This window comes from Cygnus olor, chromosome 2, assembly GCF_009769625.2.
Source record: "Cygnus olor isolate bCygOlo1 chromosome 2, bCygOlo1.pri.v2, whole genome shotgun sequence".
Lineage (NCBI taxonomy): Eukaryota > Metazoa > Chordata > Aves > Anseriformes > Anatidae > Cygnus > Cygnus olor.
The window spans coordinates 4,629,186-4,645,598 of NC_049170.1; the positions used below are offsets into that span (position 1 = coordinate 4,629,186).

At 38.3% G+C, this 16,413-nt stretch overlaps 1 protein-coding gene across 1 annotated transcript in view; it reads right to left on the reverse strand.

Moving 5' to 3' along the window:
- The window catches only part of MINDY4 (MINDY lysine 48 deubiquitinase 4), an 84,765-nt gene that overhangs the window by 56,938 nt on the left and 11,414 nt on the right, over positions 1–16,413 (reverse strand). The gene's annotated exons all lie outside the window — the stretch shown is intronic.

Consider the following 16,413-nt stretch of genomic DNA (forward strand, 5'->3'; position numbering starts at 1 on the left):
TTTAATTTCATTTGTGTGATTTCGGTATTGGTCAGATCCTGCCAGCTCATAAATGGGCAGATTGTATAATGCCCTGAATTTCATGAGGATATTCACATACGTGAGACTGCCTCTGAGTTCAAAAGGTCTGGGCCTAAATAAAATCTGCATCTCTGATGAGAACCAGAATGAGGTTCAAGCTAGTTATTAAACTACGTTAAATATCCAAATAATGTAAGTGGGAATCAGTGTTAGATTATCTTCCTTTACCAGGGTAATTTTTCATCCACTGATGGGCAGCAGTTGTTCAACTGCCCTTGTGGTTTGTCTGTTACATAAATGACAAGTTAAAAAATCATATAAGCAACTACTAAAAGAACTAAGCACTTAAACTTGGCTGTGAAGCCAGAACTTAAATAGAAAGTTAGATTTTCAGAGGTAGGATGAATTTCCTCTTCCTGTGGAATTCAAACCAAAATGAATTCAGAACTGAGAAAGAGTTTCAAATGGCTGTAAAAAAAATGGTCATTTTTTTCAAAAGAGCAATACTGTATCATTGGTCTTTGCTTTGGAAAAAGAGGTATTGCAATGACAGTCCTTTCAAAAATAGTATGGAATAATTTCCTCAGCTACATTCTTTGTATGCATGATATTATTACAGCAACAACTGCTGTCATATCACATACTTTCCATTAATTAATTTCCTTTTTCAGTGTGTGAAAGATGAATGAAAACAGAACACACACATATCACACTCATGACTTTTCTAGTTTAAAACCACTTTGGTGCCATTCTCACAGTCTTTGATACTATATTAAAAAAAAAAAATAAAAATCTTTTTCTCTATAAACAAGTTAAAGGATTTATACAATGAAATTTGCATAGACATGATTAACAAAAGTGAATATAAATGAATCACCACATTACTGGGGATTCAAGGTAATAAAAAATCAGATGCCCAAAAGGTTAGCATAAATATGAGAATTGAGAGAAAATTTGTACAGTGCTATAAGTAATACTGAAATCCTACTGAACAAAACAGTACTTTTGTTATACTATAGAGTTTAATATAGTTGTCTCTGATATATCTTAAAATACAAACAGAACTTCCCTTGTGTTTTTTTTTTTTTGTGTTGTTTTTTTTTTGTTTGTTTTGTTTTTTTCCCTAATGCTGGATTTCTGCTCAGATTTCTTTCTGCTAGTTACTCACTATTATTTTCATCTCTCCTGGTCAGGAGAGGGGTCTCAATGGCACTGAATTTGCAAATAAAATGCTTTCAGCCAAGTACCAATGTCACTGAACTGCACTTAGACACAAGCAGAATTTAAATTTTTGTTTTGTCTGAGATTGCAAACTATTATCTCATGCTTCCCAGAGAATAACGTGTTTCCTCTTAGGTCAACTCATTTGGGTCTAGTTTTGCAAAAACAGATCTCTTAGCACTCAAGAATGCAGCACTACTATTTACAGCTGCCTAACCAGGTCCAGAGGGCACAGGATTTAGCACTGACCTGTACTAATCCATACTGTTTTTAATTACCACGTTTCCTAACACAGGTCTGACCCACACCAATCAGTATTCTTCCAAGCAATGCCTGAACGTAGCTCACAGAAGAGCACGCTACCATTTTTAAGAGGCAGTACACAGAAGGTCTGGCTCCCTCTTTGGTCCACCAAAACCATCCCGGGTGGCTCTGTGTTCTCAAACATACCACCATGCCACCAGGTCATGCACCAATACAGGAAGCATGCCCCTTATTTTCATCCCAAAGGATGCATCCTTTTACAGAGGATGCATCAAATAGTTGATATTATTTCAGATCTTGAATAACCCCTCTTCAACAACAATAAAACCAACAACAACCCACAAAGAGGAAAAAAAAAATTCTATTTTACAGTAACAACAGGAGACCTAGAAGGGATCTAAAGCTAAATGCTGCATAATATGAACACAACCAGGATACAATGAGAAGATTCAAGAAAACTGTTCCTAGATCTGTTTCATTTAGCAGTGCAGTTGTATCTATAGAGTTTCAATATAAAAGGAGGCAAAGCAAGGTGTAATTAATTATCTTTTTATATTAGGAACAGCATTCCTACTGTAACACCATTATCGTCAAGGAAGTCCATGACTTATTAGAGAAGTTGCTCATCCTTTATTTATTTTTTACTGCTTTTTGCTATGTAGAAAGGCCAGGATTTATATGTGAATTTAGCTAACATGGACAGGTGTATTGCAAAGAAGTGCAAAAGTTGCTCTGGCAATCACAAATGCAAGGACAGGATCTAACTTTTACTGTTGTTGCTTCTCCTGTGCATCTTTACATCCACTTGCCCCTCACCTCTCTTTCATTTTTATGGCCTCCATTAGTATACTGAGCTCCTCACCAACAATGAACTAAGCCACACAGTGAGACATAAAGCATAGATTTCCCATTTTATACATGGAAAAACTTAGGTTGATTAATTTGAAAGGATGATTTCCAAATCACCTGCCTAGGTGTTGCTATAATTATTCTGCCACAGTTCAAAAGAGCCATGAGCAACTCATATATCTTTCTCCAGAATTAAACCCTGTCACATTAAGTAGTTAATAAGGAGACATCATGTCATACCTGTTAGGTACTTAAATCAGACAGTTGGTGTTTAGCTCTGAGTGACTTTCACAGCATTATAAGGGGTATGGGATTCAATTTGCAGATTAAGAACCCTAAATTTAATTGCCTACACACTTGGGTGTCAAAGCTCCCGTGGTAATTGATGGAGACCTAGTCAGTAGTCAGGGGGCTCAGGTCAAGAGCTTAGAAAGCCCTGTAGGCAACTAAACGTTGGTGCCTACATCTGGGAACTTAAGACACTTGGACTTTAATGCAGATACCTACATGTGGCTATGTACATTTGAGTGTCACAATCTGAGCTAAAATCAACCCAACTGGTCTCAGACAAAAACAATCAGGAAATGGTGATTTCTGAGTCTCAGTCACCACTTTTTCCACAAGACCTTCCTTTTGTCTTGGGCAAGAGAGACGAGCTTGGAATGCTTTTAGGTCATGCATTACATCTGGATCATATTTCTTTGGGTATAGTCGGTGCCCATGTGATGTCTATCGTCTGCTCCTATCCAACAACCTTGTCTCCAGTTTCTGCTTTCAATACTCCTCCTTGTTCCACCACTCTTTGCTGATTCTTCTTGTCCCATGCCATCTTGCCTTCTCTCACTGAAATAGAGGTGTGGGAGGAGTAGGAGGAAAGAGGTTTGGCAGAAGGGATTCAGACTGACTTACGAATGCCAGGTCTGAGGAGGGTATCACATCAAGTAGCTACTTGGCACAGATATGGGAAGGTGAGCTGTGGGAAGCACAGATGTTGAGCATGAGGAGTTGACTGAGGTGACAGCAACGTGAAATGCTGCCTGGGGTTATGGTTGGAAGCCCTCAGGTTGGTACATGTGTCTAATGAATGGTAAAAGGGTGATCAGGAACACTGCTCATGAATTTACAAATCCTATTTAGCTACCAGTAACAAAAAGCCTCATTGTCCTCACCTGGTACCCTATGGCCTTGATATCTGAGTTCTTTCTGAAACAAAACAGGAAGAGACACCTGTAGTCCTTAAATCTAGGTACACCATCCCATCTGACCTCAACTGATGCTTTAGAAGGAGTTGGGCCTCCTCTAGGTACTGTATCACATCTGCTAGCATCATTAGATGTCTTGGATACTTTAGAGTTTCAAATGGCCCTATGTGCCTATGTTTATGCATATATATATCATTTCCTACATTAAATTAGCATTCTTGATTCATGGTGGTCCCAACCACTTCTGAGTAGTCTTTCATCTGAAAAGACCTATAAATGAAAATACAGTTGACTATGGCAAAATTCATATATAGCTCACCTGACACCACTTTTTGCAACACTATTGATTTCTGGAAAGTCTAAAAGATTTTGGTTCTACACCCGTTCCTGGAAGAACCATGCCCTGGATGCAAAGTGCTTTGATTTCTCAAGGCACAAGGAAATTCCTGTGTTGACATGGAAAGCGCTGACATCAAAGATTGATGTAGGGTGTTTTCTGGTTAAGTGGGGTATTTTTGCAGGTGGAGGTTATTCACAAGTTCCCTCCATAAGGTTTCTCAAAACACTGTCAGGACATTTATTGCAATTTCCATTTCAGCAGATGGTTACTGTTCCAGGAAAATTTATTGTACAAGTAAAACCATACAGTTAGAATACTTAGGAAGGGGGAAGTCATCTGTCATGACAGAAAAATAGGAGAGGAAGAAAATATGTTTCATTATAAACATACTATACAGTACTTTCTCTAAATATTTGTACATTCTTATCTGATCTTCATATATTGCAGAAAACAGAATTTACACAGAATGGCTGAACATGCAGAGAAAGCAGCTCTTTTCACAATAATGCATGTGCATTCCACTATTTCCTATTTATACTACCCTGCAGAGAGGTCAAATAAACAAAGGGGCTTAAAATATAAACAATGGTCGTCAATAGCTTTAAGGTTACTACGCTGGGAAACCTTATGTTCACTGCCTGATTACAACAGCTTTTCTTCTGGACATATATATTTTCTGCACAGTAATTTACAGTGTCAGGAGGATGCCTAGAAGTTGCAATGCAATCCTGTGGTCTTGTGATGTTAGGGCATACACAGACATACAAGACATTCTTGGTATAGTGAGTAAGGTCTGGAGAATAAATAAGAGAAAAATCAGACTGTGTTACTATTTGCAAAAAGGTAAAAAAGGCCATTATAGGCAATGAAGCCTGCCACTGCTTTAGGGCACAATTATAAAGACAGAATTATTAAAAACAATTGCAAAGATGCAAAGGAAAGGAACATAATCAATACCAGGCAACATATTTCTCTGGAAAAAGACCTTGTCAAGATTTAATATAAATTCTGCCATGCTTGTAAGTCTGGTTGACAAAGGTAACAGAGCTTCTACATGTAATTTGTCCAAACTTCCTTTTTAGTTAAGCACTGCATCTGATTTGAATAGCACATTAATTCACAAACAGATGGCTCATTTATAGATGAGGCAAAAAAGGTAAATGAAAAAAACTTCTTATTGAAAGGGTCATTTCTAATAAACTTATACATGAATCTGCTTTTGTGCTGGCGAATTTTTAACTGTAGTGACAATTCAGGAGAAAACATCTTTGCTGGAAAAGTTTGTACATTAAAAAAAAAAAGATGATAACGATGGGTCAAGCTACAAGACAGTATGAACTGGGCTTACATCAATAGAATGTTCCCTCAAAGGTGATGAAGGAATATTTATCTCCAGCTACAAAACCAGACTTAGTATAATAAACTTGTAGCTCAAATATTCATACTGTGCTCAGAGATTTTTTCAGCATGATACCCCCACACTGAATTTTGAAGGAGCACAATACCATTCATGTGAACTGACCATTACAGTCACCAATTCAAAATGAACACATATCAGTAAAATAAGAGGGCTAAAACTCCATTAAATAAAGATGCTTCCAAGACACTACAGCTAAGAGACACTACATAAAGCACTGAGATGGGTACCCAGCCTTCAGTATTCAATTAATTCACTTCAGCTAAGGTGAATACGTCCCCCCATTTCGCTTGTCCTATAAAGTATCTGCTCCTTCTGGGTTTGGCCTTCAACTTTTAGGCCATTTATTTTTAAGGATGTGAAAAGTTCCTGGCCTTACATTTCCTGTCAGATACCTTGGATTTGTAACAGTCCAAAACACTGCAACCTAACAGATTTTAGCAAGATAAATTATCTTCCAGAAAGCTAATGTCAAATGTTAAAATGGAAGGAGACAAGAGCTTACACTGAAGATTGGGCTAGTTCTCATATCTTATTTTGCTGTGAAGAAAGGTGAACATAGATAACAGTCTATTGGTAAACATGCACTGCAGGGAGAGCCTTTATGTCCTGTTTTAGCAGTCTGGGGGAGAATAACACACAGGTGGAAACAAATTCCTTGTGCTACTTGCAATCAAGTGGTTGTTTATAAGGGGTAGGTGATTTCTTGTGATTTCTTGTGCTGCTTCCAATGGTGTGAAGTTCTGCCAGCAAAAGAGGATGTACACTGTCTGTTCTTGCTTTAAATTTGAGAAGATCTAGAGTCCTGGTATGTACGCATGAACAAGGCAAATTCTCAATGACTGAATGCATTTTAGGCAATGGGCTGGACACTTCCAGTTTTACGTCCTTTCCAAAAATAAAATTAAAAAAATGATACAGAAGCCATTTGCCATTTCCAGTAATTGCACGGTGCTCCTTCCTATGGAGTGCTGGAAAAATACTAAAAGGGCAAATGGCAGCACACACAGATGTTATGTCGAAGGCTCTGATGCCATAAATCCATTGGCATAAAACAAGAGTCACAATAGTTTCTAACATTTATTTTAGGCTCTTTTTTCCTGTCCAATCATTATGTTATAAAAGGTGTTATGCAACTCCAGATACTTGAAGGTTTTCACTGCTGAGTGATTTGGCAACTGCAATTTCTCTCTCTCTCTCTGTTTCTCTGTCTTTGTACATGGGCTAATTAAATCCACAGTCCCCAAATACAACCCCATTTTGTTTGACAGCCATTCTTCTGATTGCTAGTTGCAGGAATCAAATAAAGATGTATTCCCAGCTGGCAGCTGAGCACACTCCAAGCAGGGTTGTGGTTAGTCTCTCAGGGAAGGTGCCGACTGCACTATTCTTACTGGGCTTCCTGTCTACAAAGCCACACCGAAGCATTGACGAAAGCTTGGGATGATGCCATGTGCTTCTTCGTGTGCCTTAAGGACAATGCCTGGTGCTACGCACAGACCACAAACAGACAAAGATGGAAGGAAATATGCAAAGGTAATTTACTATTAGACTGCTCCGGCTCTGCGTTTTTTTCTGTTCTCTTATCTGAAACATTGCAGTCTGACTAAACTCGCATTTCCTAGAAATGCCACCATTGCCCAATACATCCCCTTCCTCTTTCAGTGGGAGAAATTTAATTAATTCCTCAGGCATTGCTCATACACACTGCATGTCACTGAGTACACCGATATATAATAAATACCAACTGAAATTAGTTTGTGTTTTCTGACAGATTTAAAACAGTCTCTAGTATATTAAAATGCGGTGATCTGAATTCAGCCCTCATGTCATAGAATCACATATCAGTGTGAGAAGTACCTTCAGGAACTGCTCAGCCTCTCACAGGACCAAAACTTAATTACTTAACAAAATGCCAGATGTCATTTTAGACAAAGCCATCTCATCTGACACTCCAATTTTATAAGTAGCAGTGAAATATTACAGCCCACTGGGCAGCCAGAACAGATTTAAAAATATTGATTATGCCCAGAAAAGCTGTTTTTACACTAAAATGCCCAGTAGGAAAGACTGGAGTCAGTCATAACTGTTGGGTAAAGAATGTACAGTAAATAACTTTGCTGGAACTATTTTTTTCTTGGAGTTAATTTCAATTTAATTTAAACAATACCAATAAAATTGGAATGTTGATTAGTATTCTTTAAGAAATCTTACATTTATATATTATCGTTCATTAAGCACTGTATTTTTCCTGTTTTAGTGACAACCCATATTTAAAAAAAGGGGGCTGTTTTGACTTTCTTATGTCTGTCATGAGTTCACAATCACTGAATATCTGAGGTTGGAGGGGACCTCTAGACCTCCCTCAGCCCATCCCCTCTGCTCAGAGCACATTCAGCCAGGGCACTTTGCTCAGGGCCCTCTCCAGTCATGTTCTGAGTACCTCCAAGGATGGAGACACCACAACCTCCCTAGAAAATCTGGGCCAGCACTTCCAGTCTCAGAGGATTTTTTTTCCTTTATGTTTAAATGTAATTTCCTATATTTCAATTGGTTTCCATTGCCTCCTGTCCTGTCATGGGGCAACACTGAGAAAAGTACGACCCTGTCATCTTTACTCCCTCCCAAACCCCATCAGACATTTCTTACATTAGTAAGATCTCTGTAAGCTTCCCCTTTTCCAGGGTTAACAGCCTCTCATATGTCAAACACTCCATTCCATAAATCATCTTTGTGCTCCTGTGCTGGACTCAGTCCAGTAAGTCCACGTCTCTCTTGTACTGGGTAGCTCAGCACTGGACTCACCACTCCAAGATGCGTCCCAGCAGGACTGAGCAGCGGGGAAAGATCACTTCCTCAATCTGATGGCAATATTTTTGTAAAGATAACTGAGGATGCTGCTGGCCTTCTGTGCTGCAAAGGCACATTGCTGGCTTGTGGTCAATTTGGAGCCCACCAGGACTTCTGGGTCCTTTTCTGCAGAGTTGGTCAGCCCCCAGCCTGTGTTACTGCATTGGGTTGTTTTTCCATAAATGCAGGACTTTTCATTTGCCTTTATTGAACCTCATAAGATACCTGTCAGCACATTCTCCATACCATCAAATTCTCTCTGAATGGCAGCATAACCATTTAGTCTGCAAGTCACTCCCAAATTTGTACCACCTGTAAACTTGCTGAGGATGTATTCGGACCCATCATCCAGGTCATTAATGAGAATCTTGAACAGTATTGACATCAGTATCAACTGCTTGTGGAACACAAACGCTGACTGGCTGGCTGCCAGCTGGACTTCATCCTGCTAATCACAACCATCTGAATCAGCAGTTTTGACTCTTCTCAGCCCATCTCAGTGTTCACATATCTAGCCCACACTTCATCAGTTTGTCTGCAAGGATGTTACAGGAGACAGCATTGAAAGCCTTAGTAAAGTTGAGATTAACAACACCCATTGGTCTGTCCTCACCCACTAAGCTAGTCATCCCATCAGAGAAAGCTATCAGGTTGGTTCAGCATGATTTCCTCTTCACAAATCCGTGCTGACTTCCCAGTCACCTTCCTATCTTTAATATTCTTGGAAATGACTTCCAGGAGGATTTGCTTCGTCACCATCCCAGGGATTAACATGAAGCCAATCAACGTGTTGTTCTCCAGTCACTCCTTCTTGCCCTTCTTGCAGATAGGAGTGACGATGTATTTCTTCCAGTCTTCAGGAACGTTTCCCAGTTGCCACAACCTTTCAGTGGTGATCCAGGCTGCTGTCTCATTGACATTAGCCAGCTCCCTCAGCACTTGCAGATATATCCCACCAGGTTCCATGGACTTGTGGATACACAATCTATTTAAATCTTTCCTAACCTGATCTTCCACTTTTGTTTAAAAAAAATATATTGTTTTTAAAGTCTCATTTATCTAAAAGAATACAAAGAAAATATGTATATTCTTAAAGGACTTAGAGGAATTATTTGAAGGAGATTTTTTTTTTTTTAATTTTATTTTTTCCCTCAAAATATCTCCTATTTTCCCTCTAAATATCTCCTATATTTTCCCTCTAAATATCTCCTAGCTCCACAAAAGTGAATTTTCAGGGACTTTTTACTGGAATAAAAGAAAGGGATAAGCCACAGATTATCATCACCTCTGAATAAGAATGTTCTGTAATACAATGAATTCACCTGTACCAGTCTCTTTTCAGGATAAAGAAAGTCAGAAAGCCACAGGTGGTTCAAAAGAGAAAGTAAAGTAATTCACTCCTTCCTGTCAGTCCTACATAGAAATGCAGGGAGTAGAAGGGAGGTACTTTTCTACAAGTAAATAGGAAAACATATTGCCTTACCACAGAAGATTAGACTGTCTTCACGATACTATAAGGCCATTTTGAGGAAAAACATAGCAAAATACAAAGGAGAGATTTTGCATTCAGTGAGCTTGAAACTTAAAGTAAGTAAGCATATGTTTGTGGTACGCTGAAGTGACAGATGTGTTAATGGGATTTTGTAATGCTGAGAATCATGTCATGAGCAGAGGGTGACTATTCTTATCCCTGCTGAGAGGCACAGTACTGCTACAAAGTTATAGCAGCCTTTAAGTACATGGAATAAATAAATACAAAACAAATCAATAAAACCTAACAGAAAAACAACAGCAAAATTTCAGAGCAGGAAAGATAAAAATACAAGCAGATGACACAAGCTTTAGGAAACAAAATGGCTAAGGAAGCATGAAAAATATTTGGAAGTACTTTAAAAGAGGTTAATATCTGTAGAAAGGAACAGAAAGATCAGTAAAAAAATCAACTTCAGCTATGGATAGCAGGACAGAAAAAAACAAATGCAGGGAAAAACTCTAAAGATTAAGGGCTACTAGACATTGGAATATATTCTCAGGGGAGAGGTGTTACTTGAGTCATTTAAGACTGGACTAGACAAAGCCCTGGAAAAAAGTATTGCGTCAAATTATATATATACAGTAATGAATAATCTGCCATAGAAACAAATGACCTTAAAAGGTCTTTTCCATCTGTAATTTCTAAGGCTCTATGAAATATGAGTAATGTTCCACTAAAGAACTTGGTATCTATGGCAATTCACTAACCCTACTCTATTTGTGTTAGAATGCAGAGCACTGCTAGAAAAAGGTTTATTACCAAATAATGAGTGATTTTTGGGGAACCACTAAGAAGTGCACAGCTAAAGCAAACTTGGTTGAGAAACTAGTTCAGGAAGAGAAATTCTGGCTCTGAACTCACTGGCACTTGCTCTCCTGGTGCTAGAGATGAAGTGCATCAGAGATACTTAGGTTTTGGTTGGAAAAGACATCTGAAGCCAAGCCACACTCTCATAAAACAGTCCCTACTGTCTGAAATATCCATCTGCACTGGCAGACTTCTGAAAGGAAACCACTAGTTCACATTCAGTTTGTAGCCAAGACTGATGGCAAGGCAAAGGAGGGTACGGCAGAAGTAATTAGAAGAACCGGATAAGTAGGGCGATTGTTCACAATGAAAGGATGAGTGGAGAATCAATTATCCTCCTTACTCCTGAAAGTGTATTATAGATCTTTCCCTTTGGACAATGGGATCCACTGCTATACACTTTTGATTGCTAATGGCAGGAGGAAATTTTTGTTCTGACGTTAAGATATTATCATTTATTTTTGCCTTTCTGATAGCCATTCCATTTCTGTTTCTATGAAATTAACAACGTATCCTTAACTTCAGGTCCTGATTGCTAATTCATTTTGTTCCCCTTGGTCTTTGATTCCAGTTTTACAATATTTTTTTCTTCTTTCATTACTGTGATTCTAGTTTCTATGCTATTTTTCTCAGTATTGTGGAAGGGAGGGTGGTTTGCTTTATACATAACAATGAGAAGTTCAAACATCTCCATATGCAGTTCTTCTTCTTAACTACTAGAATTGAAACTGAGGTCTACAGATAGTATCTGCCCATCTAACAGCATAAGGTGGTGCCAGTAGCATCCATTAAGAACACAGCTGGACAGCTCAGATCTACTCATTTAGAAAAAGTTCAGCTAAGTGGGAGGGTTCCCACATCACCACCAAGCCTTACTTTTGTAGAATTAAGGGGAATAGAAAATTAGGAGAGTGCTGCAACTTCAGAGGCTGCATGAGCAACAGCAGTAGAACTTCTGTAGCTGAGACACAAGAATTGTTTCTCAACTGCTGTGAAGTGCTTTTACTTTCCTTTAACCAATTTTGTTTGCTCAAGCTGTGAAACACAGGGAAATCTTCTAACACCATTCAACCTTCCCAAACAACTCATTATTCATCAAGCTTTTTTTTTTTTTTTTTCCTATAAAAGCAGTAGAGTGATTTCAACCCAAGGTCAGGCATCAAATTCAACAGCTGTTCTTTTTTCACACTTCCCGAAGATCTCAATTTCCATTCCACTGCATATGCTAATTCTTTATTCTGTGCACTCAGTTTAAGGGTAAATATTTCCTTCCCTTACAGGATTCAGCATTAAGCAGAAGAGATTACAGGTGGCAGAGTCTTTCCTCACTGCCATTCAAGGTTCTGCCCTGGTTAAAAAAACTAGGTGAGGTCTTTAATAGGTTGCTGCCTTTGATCTGAATATGTTCCTTCAACATCATCTGTCCCAAATTCCTGTGGAACTTGAAGAATCGTACCTACAGGTATGGTGAATTTTTAGATAGAATCTTGGATTGTTTGCCTACACTGTGTATTTTTCCAAAACATTTTTTTATTCCCATGAAAACCTCAGAATCAAAAATAAAAAAGAGGTCAGTCATCCAAATTTTAGTTGTGCCTTGCACACAACTAACACTTCTGAGGAACAAGCACTCAATGACCCAGAGAGCAATGAGAAATACTGCTTTGAGAATGAGGATAAACAGCTTCAAAATGACCTGAAAGGATAGATGGGGTTTCAAATTCTCCTCTGAAGTGGAACAGAGATAAAATGTCATTTTTAATTCGTTAAGAAGGGCCATAGAGGAATCATTGATATAATTCTGTATACACGTCAGAATTTAGTTTGGTGTCAATATACAAATATTGGGTTATAGATTTGTCTCTATGTTATTGGAGAAATATTTTTAATGTCCTTAAAATGGAAGGTTCTTCAATCAAATAATAGGAGTGCTGTACACATGATAATAGTTTATAAGAGGAAAACTCAGTCTACCCTTGCATGATCAAGGCACATGGGAGAGTACCACAAACTGATTCTGATTCACTTTTAATCACTTCTCCTTTAAAGCAAACCTTTACTTCTCCTTATTTAACTCATGTATTTTTGTAGTTTAGGCAGAAAAGAAAAAATGTACTGTGGCCACCGAAGCATTATATCTAAGCTATTAAAAGCTAAAGCCTTGAAATATGAAAAGTCAGACATCTGACTCCTGAGGAAAATAAGTTTAAAACTCATATTGAAATACTGTCCTCATAATAACCTCCAGTGCCTACAGCTTCCAGGGACCAGCACAGTTACCATCATCACCACCACAACATACACAGCACAATAAACAAAGCTGGATGAATCGAGAAATTAAATTAGCTGCTGTTTGTTTATAGGCAAGGACACATGAAGATTTGCTGCCACCTACATACTGCTCTTTTCTGGGTTAATTAAAAATAAGGAATTCTAAAATAAAGGCATTTACAACACTTACACCTGAGTTGGTATCCAAACTAATAGTATGTACAGCATATTATTAAGTATTGTTAGGTATTATTAAGTATTGCTAAATATTATAACAGTAAAACAGACTGTCTTTATGGAATAAGTCCTACTGACATGAAACAGAATCCAGTGATGTCACAGAGAACTATCATTGACCCAACTGCACAAAAGCTTCTGTTCTCCTGTAAAACAAGGAAGAAAATAAACCCTTTGCTTTCAATGATTTGCAGCCATTATTCCCCCTTTAATGTGGAGGGATTCAGACGTTATACTGTGATGCACAGTGTAGATAAATGAAGATGAAAGTGAACAAATTGTTCTTCACATCTGTCTTTCTGTAATTAAAGGAATGTGGTGCACTTGCTATATAACAACAATGTTCCCACGAAGAGATCAATATTAAATCCAGACTATATTTGAAAAGGTAACAAGTAGTTTCCTATAAGTCAGTATTTTATCACAGTTATAAGTAATTAGGTAACATCTGCAGTTAAACACTGACCTTTTAAATGGTCATTACAGTTACCTGAATTTGAAAGCAGATGCATTCAGCAGTAGCAGTTCAAAATACAAGCGAAGACTGTATCTGCATCCTTAGTCCCCAACTGATTTCACTTTTTTTTTTTTTTTTTTTTTCCTAAAAAGAAACAAGGAGTTGCAGCAATAGCAAGGCAAGCAAATGATTTCTTATGTTTTTTCATATCTGTGGAAGGTATGTTGGTAGTGCTTAGCGCCTCCTCGCTGACAAGACAGCAAAATTTTATCTCTTAGAACAAACAAGGAACGTCCAAATCTTATTTAAGACAAACGTGACCTACGGTACTCAGAGGGCTAATTTCATGTTGATACTGTAAGACTGAAACACAGAGTCACAAATCTGGCCTCTCAGCACAGTTGCCCACCTCACCCCACATTTCATGCAGTAGCTCAGAATTAGATAGTGGATGGAATAACAAGCACGATGCTATGTCCATCATTTCTTTCATTAAAATGTGTGAGTCAAAATACTGTGGGATCTGTATTTCTCCAGGGTATTTTTATAGCTAGGTGTATCTGCCCACTCAGTTTGTAAGCATTTATTCAATAACATTCAGCTTGTCTTTTGAAGCATGGCAGCATTTTTGCTTTGCTGTTTTTGTCTCATATGTAGACAATGGATGCCTGCAGCCTGTGTGCAACAATAGCACATTTTGCATATAACAAAAGAAAATGAAGAGGTATATCAAAATGGAAGGAAAAATAAGATTTGTAGGTCTTTACTTTGCTACAGGAAACAAAAACAGAATTTCAGATCCCTGGGAATGAACTAGCTGGGTTTAATCCTAAACAGATTTTCAGCTACTCATCTAAACAGTTAGATTAGCACTTATGTGAATAAAGTCTGGAAGCATCAACAGAGAACGGAAGGATCCAGATAAATACCTGTTCTTACATTGTAATTTTTGATGCCTCATAATGCTGAAGCACTCTGAACAAATCCTGAAAAGCTCTCAAACACTGCAGGATTTCACCAAAAGGATAAAAGCCTTGCAAGAGCCAGTCCTTACATTGTAATAGTTGACGCTTATTTGGAGTCTCACTTCCACTCTCTGTCACTTCCACTTAACTTCGGCAGTCCTGCTGATTTCAGTGAGAGTTTTCAGGAGCTCAGAGCTCAGCATGAATTCAAATGCTTTACTGGCCTTAGCTCAAGTTATCCGGCAGAAATGTCCCAGTTTTGCTTTGAAAAAATATTAAATGGAAATAGCTCCCTCTTCTGTTCTTACTGAGACCAAGTCAGTCCTCGAAAGGAATCCAGCTACTGCAAACTACTTAGTACAGCAGTGGAGCACAGTACTGCAGTACAGTGCACAGAATGGTGCCCTGGGAATGTCCCCTTTCAGACCAGCTTCTCCTTTTCTGCTGACTCCACGAGCCCTGCACAAAATTGGGAAATGTCAGCACGTCCAGCTACAGATGAGTGAAGTCAGTACAAGTGATTTCTTGGTCAGAGAGTCTCCCCAAAGAATTTTATCCAGTCCAACATGCTTTTGACACTGTAAAAAAACACTCATAAATATCTGACAGTATATTCATTGCTTAACAAATACCAGGAGTACACTTACTCTTCTCAGCTTTGTTTGGGAGCTGTCGAAAGCCCACTGAAGCTGTATTCTCTACCTCACTTAATCTTAATTGTGAGGTAATAAGCCATCTTGAAACTGGAAAGGACCGAGTGGTTGGTTAGCACTACATTATATGCTTGGTCAAACCATATGGAAAAAAAGTCATATAGAGTCAGACCCCATTGTTTCTGATTCCTGAGTTCCTTATGAGCTGGCTCTGTGCACTTCCATGAAGTCATGACCTAATAAATCCCCTGGGAGCAGAACATCAAAGATGGATCTTTAGGCACCACTTCCAGTCCAGCAACAGTTAGACTTTTGTCTGGGTTTAGCTGTTATTTGACACATCTCAGGGTCCCAATACTGTACATAATGAAGAACTGACCTCTTCTGGATTTTAAGACTTAAGATTACAGTACTTTGCCCCATCATTCAATAATCATTTTCAAATAAGATATACTAACACAGATAAATAACTATATAATGTTGGTTGCTGTTTTCAGTTGCTTTTTGGTCCCAGACAGGAAGCAAGTGCCCATTTGTATCTTCAGCAGACCTGCAGTTTGTTAACTCCCACAACCCCTAACACAAATGTGGACAGACCCACTATATCATCGTTTCCTCAAGGTCTCAACAGGGCCTTGTCACTCTGTTTCCCAAGATTAAAAATAAATTAAACAGGAAAAAAATAATAATCTGTGGTTGGAGTTTCACCGTATCAATTAGGGTTTTTTTAGCACTTAAAAAAAAAAAAAAATTAGCCATCAACATGGATCAAGTTACACTTAATAAAACAGACGTACTACTTCATGGCCCACATCAGACGATGTTGGCATCATGTGCCTTACTTTATGAAGCAGAAGGTGGTATAAACTCTGCAACATTTCTACTGAATATAACACGTTCTCACCTCTAGCACTGAGAGTGCAGTACAAGCCCAACTCTCAGGGTGCCTGAGCCCTGTGTATGACTTTACTGACTTTCTGTGTGAGCTGTTGCATACAAGTTTCTCTATACCTGCTTTAGTGTTCCCATCTGTAGTATGGACAAAGAGATAGTCATCCCTTGCTTAAATTTTGAGAGCTGCTGATGAAAAGCACTAGGTATGAGGCAATTGTTTTTACTATGATCATTTTCTATAGGTACAGACATGGCACAGTTGGCTTGCACTGCTCAAAAGAATGAGTCTTTCTAAACCTTTTATATCAATGTGAGTCAATGCAGTCCAATAAAAAATAAAAATAAAAATCTGAGTACACTTTGAATAAAATACTTTGAGACACAGGAGCATTGTGGATGTAGCATCATGGTGCATGGGGATGCTAACTGGG